Raw genomic sequence first — 17,035 nt, 5'->3', positions numbered from 1 at the left:
CTCACTTCATCATCATTTTGTGATTTTAATTAGCAGTGGTGTTGGTGACGTTTTCAAACCAATAACAAATAAATGTTTTATTTTTGTTTTATTTTTATTTGAGTTTTTTTTTTAGTCACTGCATCATCACACTAGGACATACAGCCCAAAATTTTACAGTTGTAAAAAATCATATATCACAGCCTTTATTTGATAGATGTCTCGATGCAGTTTGTTGCTGAGTGTCATAATTGGAATGAGTGACATTTCGAACCACCTCTTCCCCCCCAATTTTTTTTTCTTTTTGTGTCATCAAATTAAATGACGTTGCCAAAAATGTGTTGTGTGGATTGTGCCCGTGAAATAAGAAGCACCGTATTTCTCACCAATACTCTATTACGGTGGAGAGGGAATGCATTAAAAGTTATCATGTGACCATCTGCGCTTGACATAAATCCCTTTTATGGTCACCTTGCAATTTTATTATAACTCTTTTCTGAGGCTGTTTGGGCCTTTCGGTGGGGGAAGAGTAGTGGTTGGGTGCGGGGGGGACGAAAATGCAAAGTCATGATGGAGCCATAAAGAATGGCAGCGGCAGTCAGCGATGCACGGCGCGCCATGACTCAGCGGTCCCAAATCACGAGCCAGCGGTTCAGCAAAAGTGTGATGTCGCACACCAATGAACACACAGGACTAAAGGTCAAAGTATAAGTTAACTCTGGGAAAAGCTGCAGATGGCAAAGGGGAGGAAAGGCAGGAGTTGGTGACAAACTATGATTCAAGAAGATAACGGAGGCAACTAGGCCACCAGACAATCAAGTGCAGAGCTGATGCGCTTTCTTTTTTTGAGAGGGCGGGGGTGGTAGGAGGGTATATCTACATATGGTGAGCCCTCAGAAATGGTCGCGGTTCAACTATTTCATTTAAAACCATATCCAGACTTTGAACAAAATCCCATCAAGGTGATTGAGAACTACGGACAGTCAGAGCTGGGATTCAAACTCGTGACCTTTGTCATTGGGGCTGTGCAACTCTACCAACTGAGCCACAGTCACCCCATTTGACCTTTTTTCTCGGTTCCAAGAAGAAAACGGTTGTACAATAGAGCAGGGTTCCCCAACCAATTTTTAAAAATGTAATTATTAATTTTTTTGCCACACATCGGTCGCATGTGAAGACATACGTGACGAAATAAATAAGAATATGTGATTGAATATACAACTCAGCATTACACTGACATTGTCTGTTAAATGCAGCTTTCTTCAAAGCTGTAGGCTCTCCTCATTATTTAGCCCTTTTCAAAGAAGCACTCCAAATGTGTGTGTGTGTGTGTGTGTGTGTGTGTGTGTGTGTGTATGTATTATATATACAAAACCGAGATGAGAGCTTTGAGGGAGGCACAGATGATTTTCGGAAAGAAAACTTCTTTCAGACCCTGATCAATAAAATATTTGTTGTTTTGTTGCCCTGTGAAGGCCAATACAAAATGCCTGAAGCGCAGGGCTGCTGCGATCACCGGTGGTTGGGGGACCCCTGCCCTAACGCCTAACCTTGGACCACAAAACTCTGAATCTGAATCTTAATTCATAATTCCGAATCTTAACCCCGAAACCTAATTTTATCCCGACTCTCAGCCTCATTTACATAATGCACTTGGTGTTTGTGGCGCTTGCCTCTACAGTATATGCTTCCGGTTGCTAAATATCCTACTTGGAAATAGCCTGGTGCCTTTTCTGTTTGTTTTGGACATAAAGTCTTCCGCAGCTCGGCAATATGGAATTGTCTTTGTTATAATTCAAAGCCCCGACGTTGCGAATAATAAAGAATAGTATTTTTCGTCTTGCCATCAATTCTTTTCTTTTTCACTTTCCGTGGGGGGAACAGCCCTCAAATAATATCTTCAATTTTTTATTCCTCATCTTGGCTGCTCTTTTGTTTTTCTTTTACTTTTTACCTTCAATTTGTTGCCCAGAGCCCAAAAGCATAACACGGGATTCATGAAACGTGCACACGCCACGGAAAATGCGATTACAGCCGCTACCATCTCGCAGCTTGAGAATCCACAAACGTGATCGCGCCTCCGACGTCTCTGTAGAAAAACCCTTTGTCATTTTTTTTCCATTTTTTTTGGGGGGGGGGCGTGCAAATTTGACCATCTCACTCCTATTTCTTTGTTTCCCCTTGCTTGTCTCGTTTACCAGGCCTCCTTCTTCTTCTCTGTTTCCCTCCCCGCGTGCTCAGCGGTAATTCTCTCCTCTCCGTTCCTCTCCTCTCCCGAGTACTATTCATCATCGTCAGTGTCTCTTAGCTGGAGAATATACTGTGACATTTTGGAGGGTAAGAAAAAGGAAATTCAAGAAGGAAAATGTGTGTGTCTCGAACGTTTGTGAAATGTGTGTTGTTGCTTTTGTTAGAATGACCATTTTCTAGGCAAGATTAGCCTCAAAAGTCGAGCAAAGAATTCCTTCCACAAGCGCTTTTACCTTACTTTGGCCTTTTTGTTTAGCATGCAGGCACGCTCGCAATAACTACGCAATGGTGCAAGGTGAAATATCACTCTGAAAACAGCTTCCTGTCCACTCTCCATCTTCAAAGTGTGAGTAGTTTTACTTTATTCACATCCGTGTCATCAACCCAAATCTCTTCAGACAAGTGAACAAAAAAAGCCATTAATGTTACGGTAAATATAACCTTTAAACAACGAGTGGTAACAACATATGCAGACAGCTCATTCAGCAATACTGATAAGCATAGATTCTTTATCATCCGCAAAATTGATCTCTTTACTTATTTTATCATCTTTTTTTTTTTTTTTTTGGTGGAGCTGGAACGGATTAATGGCATGTCCATTCATTTCAATGGGGCAATGGTAATTCTATGATTACATTCAAAAGGAAAGGTATTATTTAACTTCTGTTCAGGCTTGCGTGACAGTTTTTCTTCCAACTCAAAAACTCGTGAGATCAGAAGTGGGCTGAAGGGAATGACAGGAACAAGACGAGAAGAGTACAGGGCTCTCCGGGCGGGGAGGATTGATCGATGGACTTCATAACGTCGTCACGTGAACTAAGATGATGGATGGCTACGGTTTACAAGGCGGCAACATGTGTGTGGAGCGCACCAGTCGACATGAAGGTTTTTGGCTGGGTTTAATCCATGCACCCGCATTGCACGTTTTTTTTTTCCTCCATGAGCTACGCTATCATCTGTCTTTAAAGTGTGGGATGATTCATCACCACTAATGTGGCACTGCAATCTGGGCCCTAGTATGCATGACAATATCACATCATCACAGATGTGTTGCGTTCAAGCAGAATGGATTCATTTGTGTAATGGGGCCAATTTTTATTGCAAAAGCGCAGCTGCAAACAACATATTTCAAGGCGATGTCTCCTCTCATCAGTTAGCACGGAATGACGCTTGGGGGGGCCGAAAATGCCAGGACTGGAGATATAGACACACGGACAGTTTTGGGAGTGGCAAGTTCAACTTCAGATAATTCGATTCATCGGGATATGTACGGTGACATCTCGTCCAGGTTGCAAGCTTGATGACATGGCCGTTGGCGTTTAAAAAAATTTTTTTTAAATATAAAAGCTTCCTGAAAATAGATCCTTCAGCCCATTGTCTTCATACAGGAGCATGATACTTTCTGTTTGACACGTTCTGTGAAATACGGTCATCTTTCATTATTTCGTTATGTTCAAACCGGTGGGGGGGGGGGGCTTCCATAAATAAACACCTCCCTCAAATAGACACTTCCCTTTTTATATCTAGAAAAAAAATAGGTGCTACTAAGTCAATATCTCATAAATGTGACAGCTTACTGCGGAGCACATTGCTAACCAAAAGGGCAACACCGACTGAGGCAGTCTCTCAATGTTTCAGCATGACAGTTGAGTTGCCTCCACAGTCTTAAAGATGGTCTTCGTTGAGATGGAGGCAGCATCTCAAATGGCATTTAATAGACACTGACTTCCGGTCACAATGGCGTGAGTGTCCATGTATATGTTGTAGTTGTGTTTTAGTGAATGCTTGGCCTGCTGTCAGTCACGTCATGCCATTTAACTGAGAACCCAAAAAATGAACAGACAATACCCATGCTAGTTTTGAAACCATTAAAAGAAAACTCTGACTGCTAATATCATAAAGTGGAAAGCGTTAACATGTGAATACAGTAATGTTGTGACAAAGCCGGATTGTATGTCTGACTTGCCCGAAATGTATTGAGGGACTCTACTCGACTTGCTTGATTTTGCCACAGAAGACTCACTTTAACGTATGACTTGCAAAATGCGTGTCTCGCTCCCACCTCTGGTCGCGGCCTTCAAGGAACACGACAAAATGCCGTTCGAAATAAATAGATCAACTGTGCGGACAAGACCAAAAGACAGTTTTCAGCCCTTTCCGGGAACCGAATCATATTGTCACGTTCTAATTGAGGAAAATGTGACGCTGCCGTCATTGCGTAAGCTGTCGCGCGCACCGAGACGAGCTCGCTTGCCAAGTTCTACTCCCCGAGGGCGGATTATAACCCTTCGCCGATCGGTCCTCTGGATTGGATTCCCACTGCCGCGTCTTTGATAGCAGCGTGTAAAAAAAGGAGGCGGGCGGTGGCGTGTAGACGGTTGGCACCAGCGGCATAACAAGACGACAGAGGAACACGTCGGAGCGGGAGACATTGTGGCTTTTCTCTTCTCATGGATATATAATCACTTTAAAGAGGATGTTTTTTTCCCCCCGCAGTTTGGGCTTTGATGCGCAATCAGATTTGGGGCCGCACTGTAATTCCACGTCTTTGTCTGTCCCGCTAAAGTCTCCCTGTCACCCGCGTTTGATGTGGCGGCACGCTGGCACATTGTTCCCTCCATTGTGCCAAGCGGAGGGGCGGAGGCTGGGGACGGAGATAGATGAAGGGCAGGATTGATGTGGCACGGAGGCCCCAGTCAAGTTGGGGCAATCTGGTTGTAATTGACTGCCACACGGGCAGATCTGGGATTCCCATTTGAACAAAAACGAGCGAGGGCTTGAGTGATGTTCCCGAATGACCTCCCGAAACGCTATACTCCATCTATTTTTTTTTTTTTTTTTTTGGTTTTGTTTCACCTCCACTCAGGTATTTTTGTGCTCTTTAGATGAAGCCAAAGTCCTGAATAATAGGAACGTAATAAGTCGAGTCCACGGTTATTATAGTTGAACGCAAACTAACGAATGAACTAAAACTTTGTCCGGGGCTCATTTTAAATGCATTGATTTCGGTATCGCATGCTTTTGTTACATTTCATTGAAACGGATCTTATACCGGTTTTAATGAAGTGAAATTACCATACAAGACAACTGCAGTGTTCTGGGTGTGCCTATAAGGGGCGTGGCTCAGCAATTGAGGTCAAGATCTGGAGCTGCTCCGGCCGGTTAGCTCGCAGCTCTCCTCGCCGTACCATAATCGCTCCATTTTTTTTTTCAATTCAGTGGAGCGGCAGTGTACCTGAACCTCATTTGTGACACGAATTTTGGCACGTAATACAAAGCAAAAAAAATAAAATAAAATAAATGAACCTAGTGACGCCTCATAATTAGGAAAAAAAAAATGGTGCACATGAAGGTACCACTGTTTGGCCAATTGTAAACATTTTGTGGCAGGGTGTTTTTTTTTTTTGTTTTTGTTTTTTTTGCCTGTTCGTGGCAAGGGCTCGGTCTCGGCATGCGTAGTGCGTGTTTACTCTATCTGCACGGTATCATGGTCAGAAATACCAGAGATCCATGTTTCTAATTATTATCTCATTTTATTTGAGTTTCCATTGCGTTCGTCTTATCTCGTCTCTGTCTGTTTATCTTCAGCGGTGACTGAAGTTCCTCAGGGAGCTTTATGGGTAAAACATTTTTGGACGGCGCTCCGGGATGATCTCACTGTTATTATCAGTTGAAGCGGAGCAGGCAGCGAAAACAAACAGCTCAGCCTATTACGTTTCGAATAGTATAACTGGAAATGCATGGTGGCAGGCGACCGCATTGCATTCCGCAGGGCATCTTTTGGATTTTCTCACGCATCCCCGAGTGGAACAAAGCATCGTGACTGTCGAGGAGAGTTGGTCTACCTTGTAGCGGGGAAATTGCTGAGCGACAGATTAATGGGCTTCTTCAGCTGTGACCCAAAATGTCGGAAATGCGTCAAAATTGAAAAAAATGGCTTCCGATTTAGCCCGTGCGGAAATCTCATGCACCCGTGCGGCAACGTGTGAATATGTTCGAGCTAAAAATATGATGCAACTATAATTCAAATATTACATATTACTGTGACTATTTTATGAACGGCCCGACATTTTGGATGTTTTTTTTTTTTTTTTAACCCTTAGGCATGTGTGTGTCATGACAACCACGGAGGCACGTTGCCATTGCTAAAAATGAGCGAAATGGTGACTCTCTTAATTCGAATGAACCCTCATTTACTTTTGCAAATAATATGGCATAAGAAGGTGTCGGCGCGCACGCTCGATGTGTCATTGAATGGCAAGCGCTGGGAAAATGTCACAATCAGACCTAAGTGTGCCATTTGTGTGTGTTCGCGTGTGCGTGATCCAGTGAATCGATGGAACATAGCAAATGGGAAGTAGCAAGCGTGCGGCATGTAGATAAAGGATGATGATGATGAGGTGGCGCAAAAGAAGGAGCAAAAAACAATGACGTCCAAACTCAAAGAGCATAAATGAGCCAGAATGGAGAGAGCGAGGGAAAAATACGGAGGGCTGGAGAAAGAAAGAAGCACAGAGGGCTGAGGCGGAAGATGATTGATGGAGCCAAAAAGCCGATTTCTTGCTTCATCTGATCTGCATTACTCCTCAATCAGCACACGCACATGCTGCAATCAACACACACTCGCTGCAATCAAGGCGCAGGTTACCGAGATCAGACGCCGTCATCCGCTACACATTGTGAATACTTAGATTGGGTGCGCGCGCGCGTGCGCCGTTTGATAGGGTGAAATAAGCTCATCCTCACTTTATTTTATTTTATTTTTTTTTTGAAAGACAGAAAACATTTCTCCACGAATAATTTAGGATGTCAAATCAGGTGCCAGACAAAGACACCCCCCACCCCCACCCTGACACACATACACACACAATCCAAAGGGAGTGAAAGTACTCATCCAAAACAATTTCTTGAAAAACAGAGACATTTCTCCCCATGATTAAGATGGGGGAGCAAACATATGAGGACTGCAATGAGTGAAGGAACAATAACGTTGTATCCATTCCAATCCAAAACCCAGATCGTCCTCTGACCTCAACCCCATTGAGATCTCGCGGTTCCTCCTCAAAAGAAACGTCAACGAGGGTGGACGGAATTCCTCCCATCTCCAAATGAAGATGGAAACGCGGCATGACAGCCTCCATTTGTTTTTCTTTGAACTTTTGATCATAATTCAACCGTAATAAATCAAAGTGTGTTTTGAAGGCGCCTCCCAGTAACTTAGCGGCCTCCTCTCCCAATCTCCCTTATCAACATTTACACTGCATGCGTCTTAAAGCTCTCCAAGCAGTAGACGTTGCTGATGCAATGAGGAGCAGTGTCTCCCGGGCTAGTGAAGCGTCATTCATAAGTGCCGTCAATCAACCAGTTGACTTCAGAAGCCAGCGAGGCATCAGAGAGGCTTTGAAACGCCTTCACGAAAACAGGCAGCGTTGCTAAAAATTTATTATTTTTTTTTAAATACTGGCAGTCACAGAGATCATTCGGCCTCATCTGATTTTTTTTTTTTTCCTCCATTGGACAAAATGATTTTTTTGTTCCAATGTGAGAAAGAAGTCATTTAGTTCATGCCAAGCCTTGTGTGAAAATGAGACGTTTCGGTTTTTGGCTTGGCTTCTGATGGGGGGGGAAAATGCTTCTTTTGCTCCCAAAATATTTTCCCACCCACAGACGTGGGCCAGACGTTGACCCGTCGTCGCGTGTTTTCACCATTTAGATGGAACCTCAGCCCCAGCGTTTAGCACAACGTCCACTTTGCACCCCGTTACAAAATTTACCAACATTTTTTGCATACAAAAAATAACAAAATGACACTCCTTTTTTTCTGGATAAATGACCCCTAAAGGAGACATTATGCTTTTATTGACAACTCAAACCCGTTTCGTGGTTTGGGCGAACTCCAAAACCACAGGTGTCAAAGTCAAGGCCCGGGGGCCACATCTGGCCCGCTACATCATTTTATGTGGCCGGCGAAACTTCCATGATTTGACGCAAATTGTCATGTATAATAAACAATGTTGAGATTTTGGTGATAATTTTGTTACCCTGTTAACACCCACTCAAACAATAATTGAACAAACTACTCTAGTTAATAGATGGTTTCAAGACTGACATCAAGACATCAATTAGTTGTGTACAAGTAATAATATATAAACATTTATTCAGTTTCACCGTCGTATCGTCGTATCGACCCACCGAGGGAAGATGCAACCCCAAAACGGCCCGCGACAAAAATGACTTTGACACCCCTGCTCTCAACGTTAGCCTGTTTTGAGAAGGCAGCCTGGTCTCTTTCAAGTGAGCGACTGGACGTGCTCCCCTTTAGCCGTTAGCCCAATGGCAAACGTGGCTTTCGGCGCCATCGGGGCAGAGCGATTGGATTTAACATTTCTTTTTTTTTTTTTTCATTTGTTTGTCTTTTTAATTCCCTCTGTGTAGAATGGCTGAAATAAAAAAAAATCTTTTTCGAAATTTTAAGTGTCTTTGGGTGTATTTTCCCCATCAGACCAAGATGCAACCGGCTCATTGAACAGCAACAAGCATGGGGGCTCCCGCATATCACGACGACGGTCAGCATCATGGTGAGTTTTAGTTTGAAACTTTTTTTTTTTACGTTTTCAATGCCAATCCGTCAAATTATTGCTGACCATGAAATGCTTTTGTGGGTTGGGGAACGCTGGTTTATAGAAAGTATGAAAGAGGCTAGTCACGTCCGTGTCAGGTGCGGCCGTGTTGCTTTTCCGTTGACGTGAAAGATGAAAAATCAATGACAGTTCGACACGGCTGATCGTTTAACAAGGAACAGGTGGCAGGACGTGATTGCAGGCGAGGAGCTGATTGGTTTTGGGGCACAAAAAAAGCGGGCGAGATGACAAGGACTGATGTAGCACAGGTGCATGGGGAGGGGGTAGAAAAACATTGGAAGGTTAAATAGACTACAGATGTGTCCTGATTCAGGGAGTTCGCCCTTCGAAGGATCCGGAATTTACGGTACAGGAGGAAAAAAAATATCTTCGGGAAATTTCGTGGAGTTTTTTTTGTCACAGAGTTCCATCATTACCCTTATGTCACAACGCTAGCTGGCTACATGTTAGCATTACTAATAAATTGAATTGAATGGTTTGATGATATCGTCTGCGAAGAATAGTATACGCTGCATTTGAAGGAGTTTCTCAATTATGGCTTCACTCTGTATTATTACGACTTCATCTCCCTTTGGTTGCTGCCGCTGATGGGTCGATTGGATCCCACAAGGCCGACCCACTCTTATATTACTTAGCTTCCTTCCTTCCTTCAAATGCCAGTCTACAAAAGACTCACAATAGACTTTTATTGTTGCAAACATGAAGGTTCCATTTACTGTCTTGGATGCTCTTGTGCGCGCCTTAACGCTCAAACAATGGTTATAATAGTTTTGAAAGACCCATTTGGATTTGGAATGAAGAAATGTGGAGGCCCCGTGGAAACGTGTTTACATTTTCCATTTGTGGAGGCCACCCAAATTGAATGGGACACTTGTGGTGCCGGGTGACATTGTTGTCATTTGAAGGAAAAAAATGGAAATCTCTGAGGAGAAAACAAGAGGCTGATTTTGATGAATAGACATTAGTTTGGAGAGTTGAAATCAACGCCGCACGCTGCTATTGAAAATGTGTCCGATTGTATATTGAACTCGTTTTGTGGTTTTTTTTTTTTTTACTTACATTTTCTATTCTGCACATTTTCTACTGAAGATGCAGTCTGACACGTTTTGAGCTACTGAGAACTAATGCCGGATTGGATAGAGAAACGAAGATGAATACCAGTCTAAATCAAGGTTGAGTTCCAATTTTGACATGGAGAGTTATTTCTCCAGCTTTTCTTCTTCCTTTTTCCGTATGTTGCCATCACTTGGGATCACTACATCTATCGCAGCTGCTGTGTTCTTAGGTTTAATATTTATGTTTACCGCTAGGTCAGGCTCGGTCATTACCCGTTCGTCTACAGGGTCTCGGTTGTTCTCAACCACCTCTCGTGGTGTCCACCATCTTAATTCTGAGACCTCCCAGTCTATTTTAGGTGCAAATGTTCCAATACACGATTGTTGCTACGTGGTTAGGCTGCTCCATATATGCTTTGTCTCGTAGCATCTTACACCTTGCCGTGGTGCGCTGCAGTGTCTGTTCCGCACCTGTCTAGGGGTAAGGTGCTTCACATAATAAAAAAAGAGAAGAAAGGAACGATGCCCATCCGGCTCCTTCTCCTGACTGTGCTTCTGTTGATTGAGGCGTTCACTTTGCAGGTTGATAATGGGAACTATCCTCTTGATGTATGCTTGGAGGGCAGTTGTTTCCTCCTGGAAAGTCCCAGTTCAGGTTTTGAAATGAGTTTTAAATCAGGTGAGGATTTCACGTTAGGATTTCAAAGTCACATTTTAGTTTGGGTTTCAAATGAGGTTTCACGCAAGTAGTTGGTTTTCAAAGTAGGACCTCAAGCCAGGGTTCATGTATTGAAGTGGGTTTCCAACCAGGATTTTGCTTTCAAGGACTGTGTGATGCATAGCAAATCCATCTATCTGTACCGTTTGACTAGAAGGAGCACCCGAGTGAGGATGGAGACTACTACGATAGCCTCTTATCCTAGCTGCCACAGGCGAGTAAATGTCATAGATTTTGGTCCACCTCAGAGGCACCACTGTATCTTTATACTGTATTTTTATGAGTGTTCCTATGAAAAACATACAGTGTATTTGGCATTGGGAGGGGTGGGGGAGGAAAGGAGAATTTCTTGTTTCTTGTGTGTGTGTCGACCGCCTCAACTCAACGTAGGCACAACGGTTTCCTGTGTGTGCAACCACACCCTGAGTGGGAAAAGGGAAGGGCTGCAGGCGGCACACATCATTTAGCAATTACGGTCCAATTTTTTCGCCCCCGTTTGTGTTTTGATCGGCAATTAAATTGTCAGGTGTCGTTTATGCCGCACACTGTACAGCACAGACCGAGACTTTCTCACACACGTGCACGCATGCACGCACGCGCGCGTATACTCTTATTTAATTGTGTGTTGTCATGGGAGCTTAATTATATACCCTATATACACTCTCGTCTTTATTTTGGTGAGGATTTAGCATGTCTTTCCCTGTCGCGTGATGTTCTAACCCAAGCAGGTCTGGTTGGATGTGATGCGATCGGAACACGCGCTTTGCAGATTTCCACACAGTACTTTAAGAGAAAAATGTTTGAAGAGTAGGAAAACAAACAAAAATGCCAAGCTTTATTTGATTTACTTTTATAATAGGTTACACTACAAAAACACAGAAAGCCTGTTCAGCTCAGAAACATCCATTTACTTAAAAAAAAAAAAAAAATTATATATATATATATATATATATATACTGTATATACATTTCATGCAATGCTTTGTCGAGGGGTCCCCCTGATCATTTTTTTTCGATTGCAGTGCTTTTTGTCCGACATCCTAAATTATCATGAGACCAAAACATCTGGAAGGAATCTCCATTTTCTGTTGAACTGGGTGCAAAAAAAAAAAAAAAAGAAGTCAATTTTCAACAAATACCGTGCATTAGGTTATTATACAAAATCCTCCTAAATTCCCAGAGGTGCCAAATCATGACAAAAGTAGTTATCCCCAAAAGATGTGTTTTCTATTAATTCGCTCATTTTGTAATCAATGCTAAAAAAAAAATATCAGGCGAGCAAAAGATATGGCAAGGATCAACATTTTCTCGTGCCAGTGGTGAGCAACAAGAATTCATTCATTCATTTTCCGATCCGCTTATCCTCACAAGGGTCGCGGGGGGTTGCTGGAGCCTATCCCAGCTGTCTTCAGGCAGTAGGCGGGGGACACCCTGAACCGGTTGTCAGCCAATCAGCCAATCGCAGGGCGCACAGAGATGCAAACTCCACACTGGGAGGCCGGAGCTGGAATTGAACCCGGTACCCCTGCACTGTGAGGTTGACGCGCTAACCACCGGACCACCCGGCAACAAGAATTTTGTCCAAAAATGCTCAGTGTCCCATTTTGTTCATAGCTGGATTATTTCACCGCCAGCTCAGTCGAAAAAACACAGCATTTTTTTTCTTTCTTTTTTCGAGTAGTTCGCAATGTCATCATAATGTGGAAAAAAAATATTCATCCTCAAAATATATGTTGGTTTCCACTGACAAAATCCTGCAATAGTCTCATGAGACCAAACGCTCAAGTTGGATCAGCATTTTTCATTGGGGGGGGAATCTTGAAAAGAGTTCGTGCCAAAAATATACTCATTTGCTACTAATTACAGAGCAATACTTTGAGTACAAAATCCTACAAAATTCTCAGAGCAGCTTAAGTGGTTAGGCAGTGAGGATTCATTCATGTTAATCAGACATTGAAAAAGTGGTCGTTTTCGCCCAAAATATGTTTCTCTTTTACTAATTACAAGGCACTACTTTTTGGCCTGCATCTTACTAAATTGTCAATAGATTTGCATGTGTTACCACAAATTTGCTTGGAAAATGAATCAAATGTCGAGCGCTTTGTCCAATTATAGGGTGCAAATTTTTTGGGGTTCGGGGGTACATTTTTGTTCCTCTATTTTATTCTATCATCTCAGATACGTTAAAGGAGAAATGGCTCCAGAACCTCAGATTGTGTTCGATACATTGAGGTGTGTCCTATAAGAGAAAACGTAGCCATGTACAAAATTGGCCCGGCCGGAGACTATCGTCCACATCAGCGTTGCCGCCGACCTCGCCGTTTCTCTCCAGCCCCCCCCCCCCCCCCCCCCCCCTGTGCGGTTCCGCCGGCTGAGCTCTATTTCGCCGGGCATGCATTCCAAGTGCCTAATTTATGAACGTCATTTTGTTCTGCATCTCCATTTTCCATCGCGCGCCGGCTGTTTTTAGATGTGTGAGGTCTGCGCGTGCATGTGGACCTACCTTATTATTCATTTACTTGACTCGCACTGTTTGCCAGAGTATATTAATCCTCTTACAATTTCAGTTTGGCTTCCCGGAACGCTGCCTTACGCTATGAGATTCTATACTACTAAGAGGACCCTCGATGCTATAATGTACTCACAAGTCCTCTGAATGCGGTATTAATTAAATGACGACGTATAGCAATTGTATGTGCTTATTCTATATTAAAACCACAACGACAATCATGTTTTGGTATTTATCTTGTTTGTTTGTTTGTTTTTTAAGGTCCCACTTTGGTTCACGTTGGTTGCATTGAGGCAACACAATGCCAAAGAAAAGTACTCGGGACTTTTAAAGGGAAACATAAAAGACCAAACAGTAAAATTGCCAATAATTTAAGATTCCCAAATGAACAAATCATATCTGTGGTGGGGTGTGTTGTGTGCCTTAAAGGGGTGTGGCCTGGTGAGTGGCGTCGGGAGGTGATGTCTGTGGAGTTGGCTGCCGATTTCGATCTTAGCATCTGCTCGTTGTTCTCGTTGCGTGTTTGTGCTTTTAAATTTGCTGGGTTAAAAGTGACCCAAATCGGCTAACCCGTGCTGGGTCCAAAAGGGACCAAGCCGATGCTGAGTTATATAAACCCGGCACATTGAGGATTTGACCCAGTATGTTGGGGTCACGATTTTGATCCAACGCGGGGTACAGACTACAAGTATAAATGAATTAAAGCGACCAAGAAATGGTGATTAAGTCATCAGTATAGCCATGGTTAAAACAATGGAGCACTAATTTTGTGACCAGCATTTTCTAAGAACAAGAACTTCCTCGGTCATTTTTTTTTTTTTTTTTGGTATGTCAAAATAAAAGCCTGCTGGATGGCAATTGAGGCGGCAATTGTGCCAAAGTCTGCCGAAGACAAGGTGGCAATTTATACGTGTCAAGGAACAGTGATTTATGGAGATGTTGTAAACTTATGACCCGAGGTATGGGATTCCGAGCCGCAAATATTTGCCCGAGGTCACCTCGCTTCACCTGTACAGCGCCACACGAGTTAAGAACGTGGGAGCTGGAGGAGGCGCGGTGCTGAGCCATGCGGTTCTGAAGGCTCATTTTATGTTAAATTGTTAACGGGTGTTAATGTCTCCATATTAATCGATTCAGGATCACATTTTCATCTGCCTTTTTTCACTTATTTTCACGTTGTCTGAAAATAGTTTTTTTTAGTTTCCATTTTTTTCTGCAGAGGTTGACGCAAGTTAATGCTTGCAAGTGATTGAGAAAAAAAACGTTTTTTACGCTTGTTTAGGATGAAAAGTAATAAACCAAATCCCCGAAGGAACAAACACAATGAAAGCAAAACTTATTTTGCATAATGTCAATGTCATTTGGTTTTTCTATCAGCAAAGGGGAAGGATAGATTAATATTTGAAACCAGACGTGTTTTTTCCCCCCCTCAGGCAATATCAACCAAACCTTAGATTTGACAAAATGATGCTAATTCAAATTTGTCATGATTCGGTTTAGGGACCAACAGGTGGCACTGTAGGGCTCCCCCAGCAGCTGCACACCTGTTGGTCATTTGGTAATTAGTTGTATAAAAGGACTCCTGCCCGAACACTCGGTGTCGGGTCATTGTTTGCTTCTTGCTACTGTCATGTGTGTTGCTGTTTGCTTGCAACTGTCATGGTTCTGTTCCTGTTAGTTTTTTGTCATGGTTTTGTTTTGCTACTTTGGATTAGTTTTGGTTGTTAGCACTTTGTTTGTTTTGGATTCAGTTTTCTCTGTTTTATTAAATATAATTCGTCAAATACACCCTGCTCCTCCCTCCCTCCTGCCTGCTTTTTGGGGTCCACCACCACATCGCTACATGACAAAATTAGGCTCGTTTTATCTTGACCGTCTTGTATTAGCAACTATCCCAAAGCAGGACATCCCAAAGAGAGATTCAGAAATGCTCCTTGACACATAAAGGCACACATAATGCCCTCCCCCCCCCAAACAAAAGAAATTAAAAAAAATCGCAAATCGTTATTCCCACAAAGCGACCCCTCCTCTCTGGAATCACCTCGTCATGAAGATTTCGAGCCGTCAGACTCAGCGTGATAATTAGCGAGCCGCGTCGAGCGGAATCGCAACTCGCAAACGGCGCGTCGCACGCGCGATTTCAAGCCCTCAAACAAAATTGCCGTGACGCGCCGTAAGCATGTTGCTCTGATTAAGCGTGTTTGTTTTTCAAAATGAGGACGCGGGGGCCGACGGGACGATGTCAAACGAGCCGTGACTGATTACTTACACAATAGAACGGCAAGTTGAGCGCGTCCAATAGTCATCCGTGAACGCAAACACATCTGGAAAAATGTGCAGGAATATCAAAAATAAAAAGCCACTTACAGTAAGTGCATTGAGTTTTTAATATTTGAGCGTAACAAACTACGACGCAAACTCATGATGTCTTCGATATAATTCCAATGACTGCGTATTACCATTCATTACTTTTGGCGGGGTACACCCCCAACTGGTTGCCGGCCAATCGCCGGGCACATATAGACAAACAGTCCCGCAATTTAGAGTGTTTAATTAATCCATCGTACATGTTTTGGGAATTTGGGAGGAATCCAGAGTACCTGGAGAAAACACACGCAGGCACAGTGAGAGCATGCAAACGCACGCAGGAAGGCCGGGGCCCGGAATTGAACTCATGACCTCTGCGCTATGAGGAGGACGTGCTAACTAGTCGCCCACCGTGCGGCGGAAAATGTCAAATGTTGGTTTATCCTGTGGGAATAAAGTCCCCAATTTAAAAATAAATAAAAGTCGGGCAATACTTTATTCTCCTTCCTCTGAGGGGAGATTCCCCCCATCCCAAAGTTATTTCCTCCTTGACAATAACTCTCTCTCCCCCCAACATCTTTCTCCTTGTGAGATAACTGCTCTAAACCCTTTAAGCTACTTTGCCTTATAAATTCAGTTTTATTGGAAGTGCCCTGGACAGGCAAAGCCGTTTGAGTAGCACATAGATAGCCGTAAAATAACAAGAAAAATATGGCTGCCCCCCCCCATCACCTCCCCTTTTGTGTGTGTGTGTGTTTGTGTGTGTGTGTGTGTGTGTGTGTGTGTTTTTTTGTGTTTTCAAATATTCAGATGCTCTCAGGGACGTGTTCAATTTGATCTGTCTGCCCGTGATGGATGAGTTGGAAATTGAAACGTCATTCCTGCATTTGTCACAAGAGACAATATGTGTGGCTAATTACACATTCCTCTCGGGCGACAGTGTTTTCGGTAAAGAATCCATCCATCCATCCATTTTCCGAACCGCTTGATCCTCACTAGGGTCGCGGGGGGTGCTGGAGCCTATCCCAGCCGTCTTCGGGCAGTAGGCGGGGACACCCTGAATCAGATGCCAGCCAATCGCAGGGCACACAGAGACGAACAACCATTCACGCCCACACTCACACCTAGGGACAATTTAGAGCGTCCAATCAGCCTGCCATGCATGTTTTTGGAATGTGGGAGGAAACCGGAGCACCCGGAGAAAACCCACGCAGGCCCGGGGAGAACATGCAAACTCCACACAGGGAGGCCGGAGCTGGAATCGAACCCGGTACCTCTGCACTGTGAAGCCGACGTGCTAACCACTGGACTACCGGGCCGCCAAGAATCCACCCCCCCCAAAAAAAAATTATAATCTCATCGACATGAATATGAGATTGTTTCCCAACGTAATAAAATTTTTCCCTTAATTTGCCAATATTGGTTAACAGAACAATGTCTCATAAAAAAAATGAACTAATAAGTCATATTTGTATTTCATCTCCTGTTTTTCTTTGAAGTGTAAAGCTCAAATGGAAAAGATGAATTATGCAACAATATTTATTGTGCACATTCTTGACAAGGCGGCCCGGTGGTTA

At 43.4% G+C, this 17,035-nt stretch overlaps 1 protein-coding gene across 3 annotated transcripts in view; it reads left to right on the top strand.

The window, feature by feature from the left end:
- The window catches only part of trps1 (trichorhinophalangeal syndrome I), a 144,481-nt gene that overhangs the window by 43,915 nt on the left and 83,531 nt on the right, over positions 1 to 17,035 (top strand). For 2 of the 3 annotated variants that reach the window (XM_086136941.1, XM_086136945.1), the window contains exon 9: positions 8,732 to 8,807. The exons of the other annotated variant lie outside the window; for it this stretch is intronic. The gene's annotated coding sequence lies outside the window, so the exon portion shown is untranslated. The remainder of the gene's footprint in view (positions 1 to 8,731; positions 8,808 to 17,035) is intronic. 3 annotated transcript variants of the gene reach the window in all.

This window comes from Hippocampus guttulatus, chromosome 18 (genome assembly GCF_054856545.1).
Source record: "Hippocampus guttulatus isolate MCC_2025c chromosome 18, RoL_Hgut_1.0, whole genome shotgun sequence".
Taxonomy (NCBI): domain Eukaryota; kingdom Metazoa; phylum Chordata; class Actinopteri; order Syngnathiformes; family Syngnathidae; genus Hippocampus; species Hippocampus guttulatus.
This window is presented reverse-complemented; position numbering and strand designations above follow the sequence as displayed.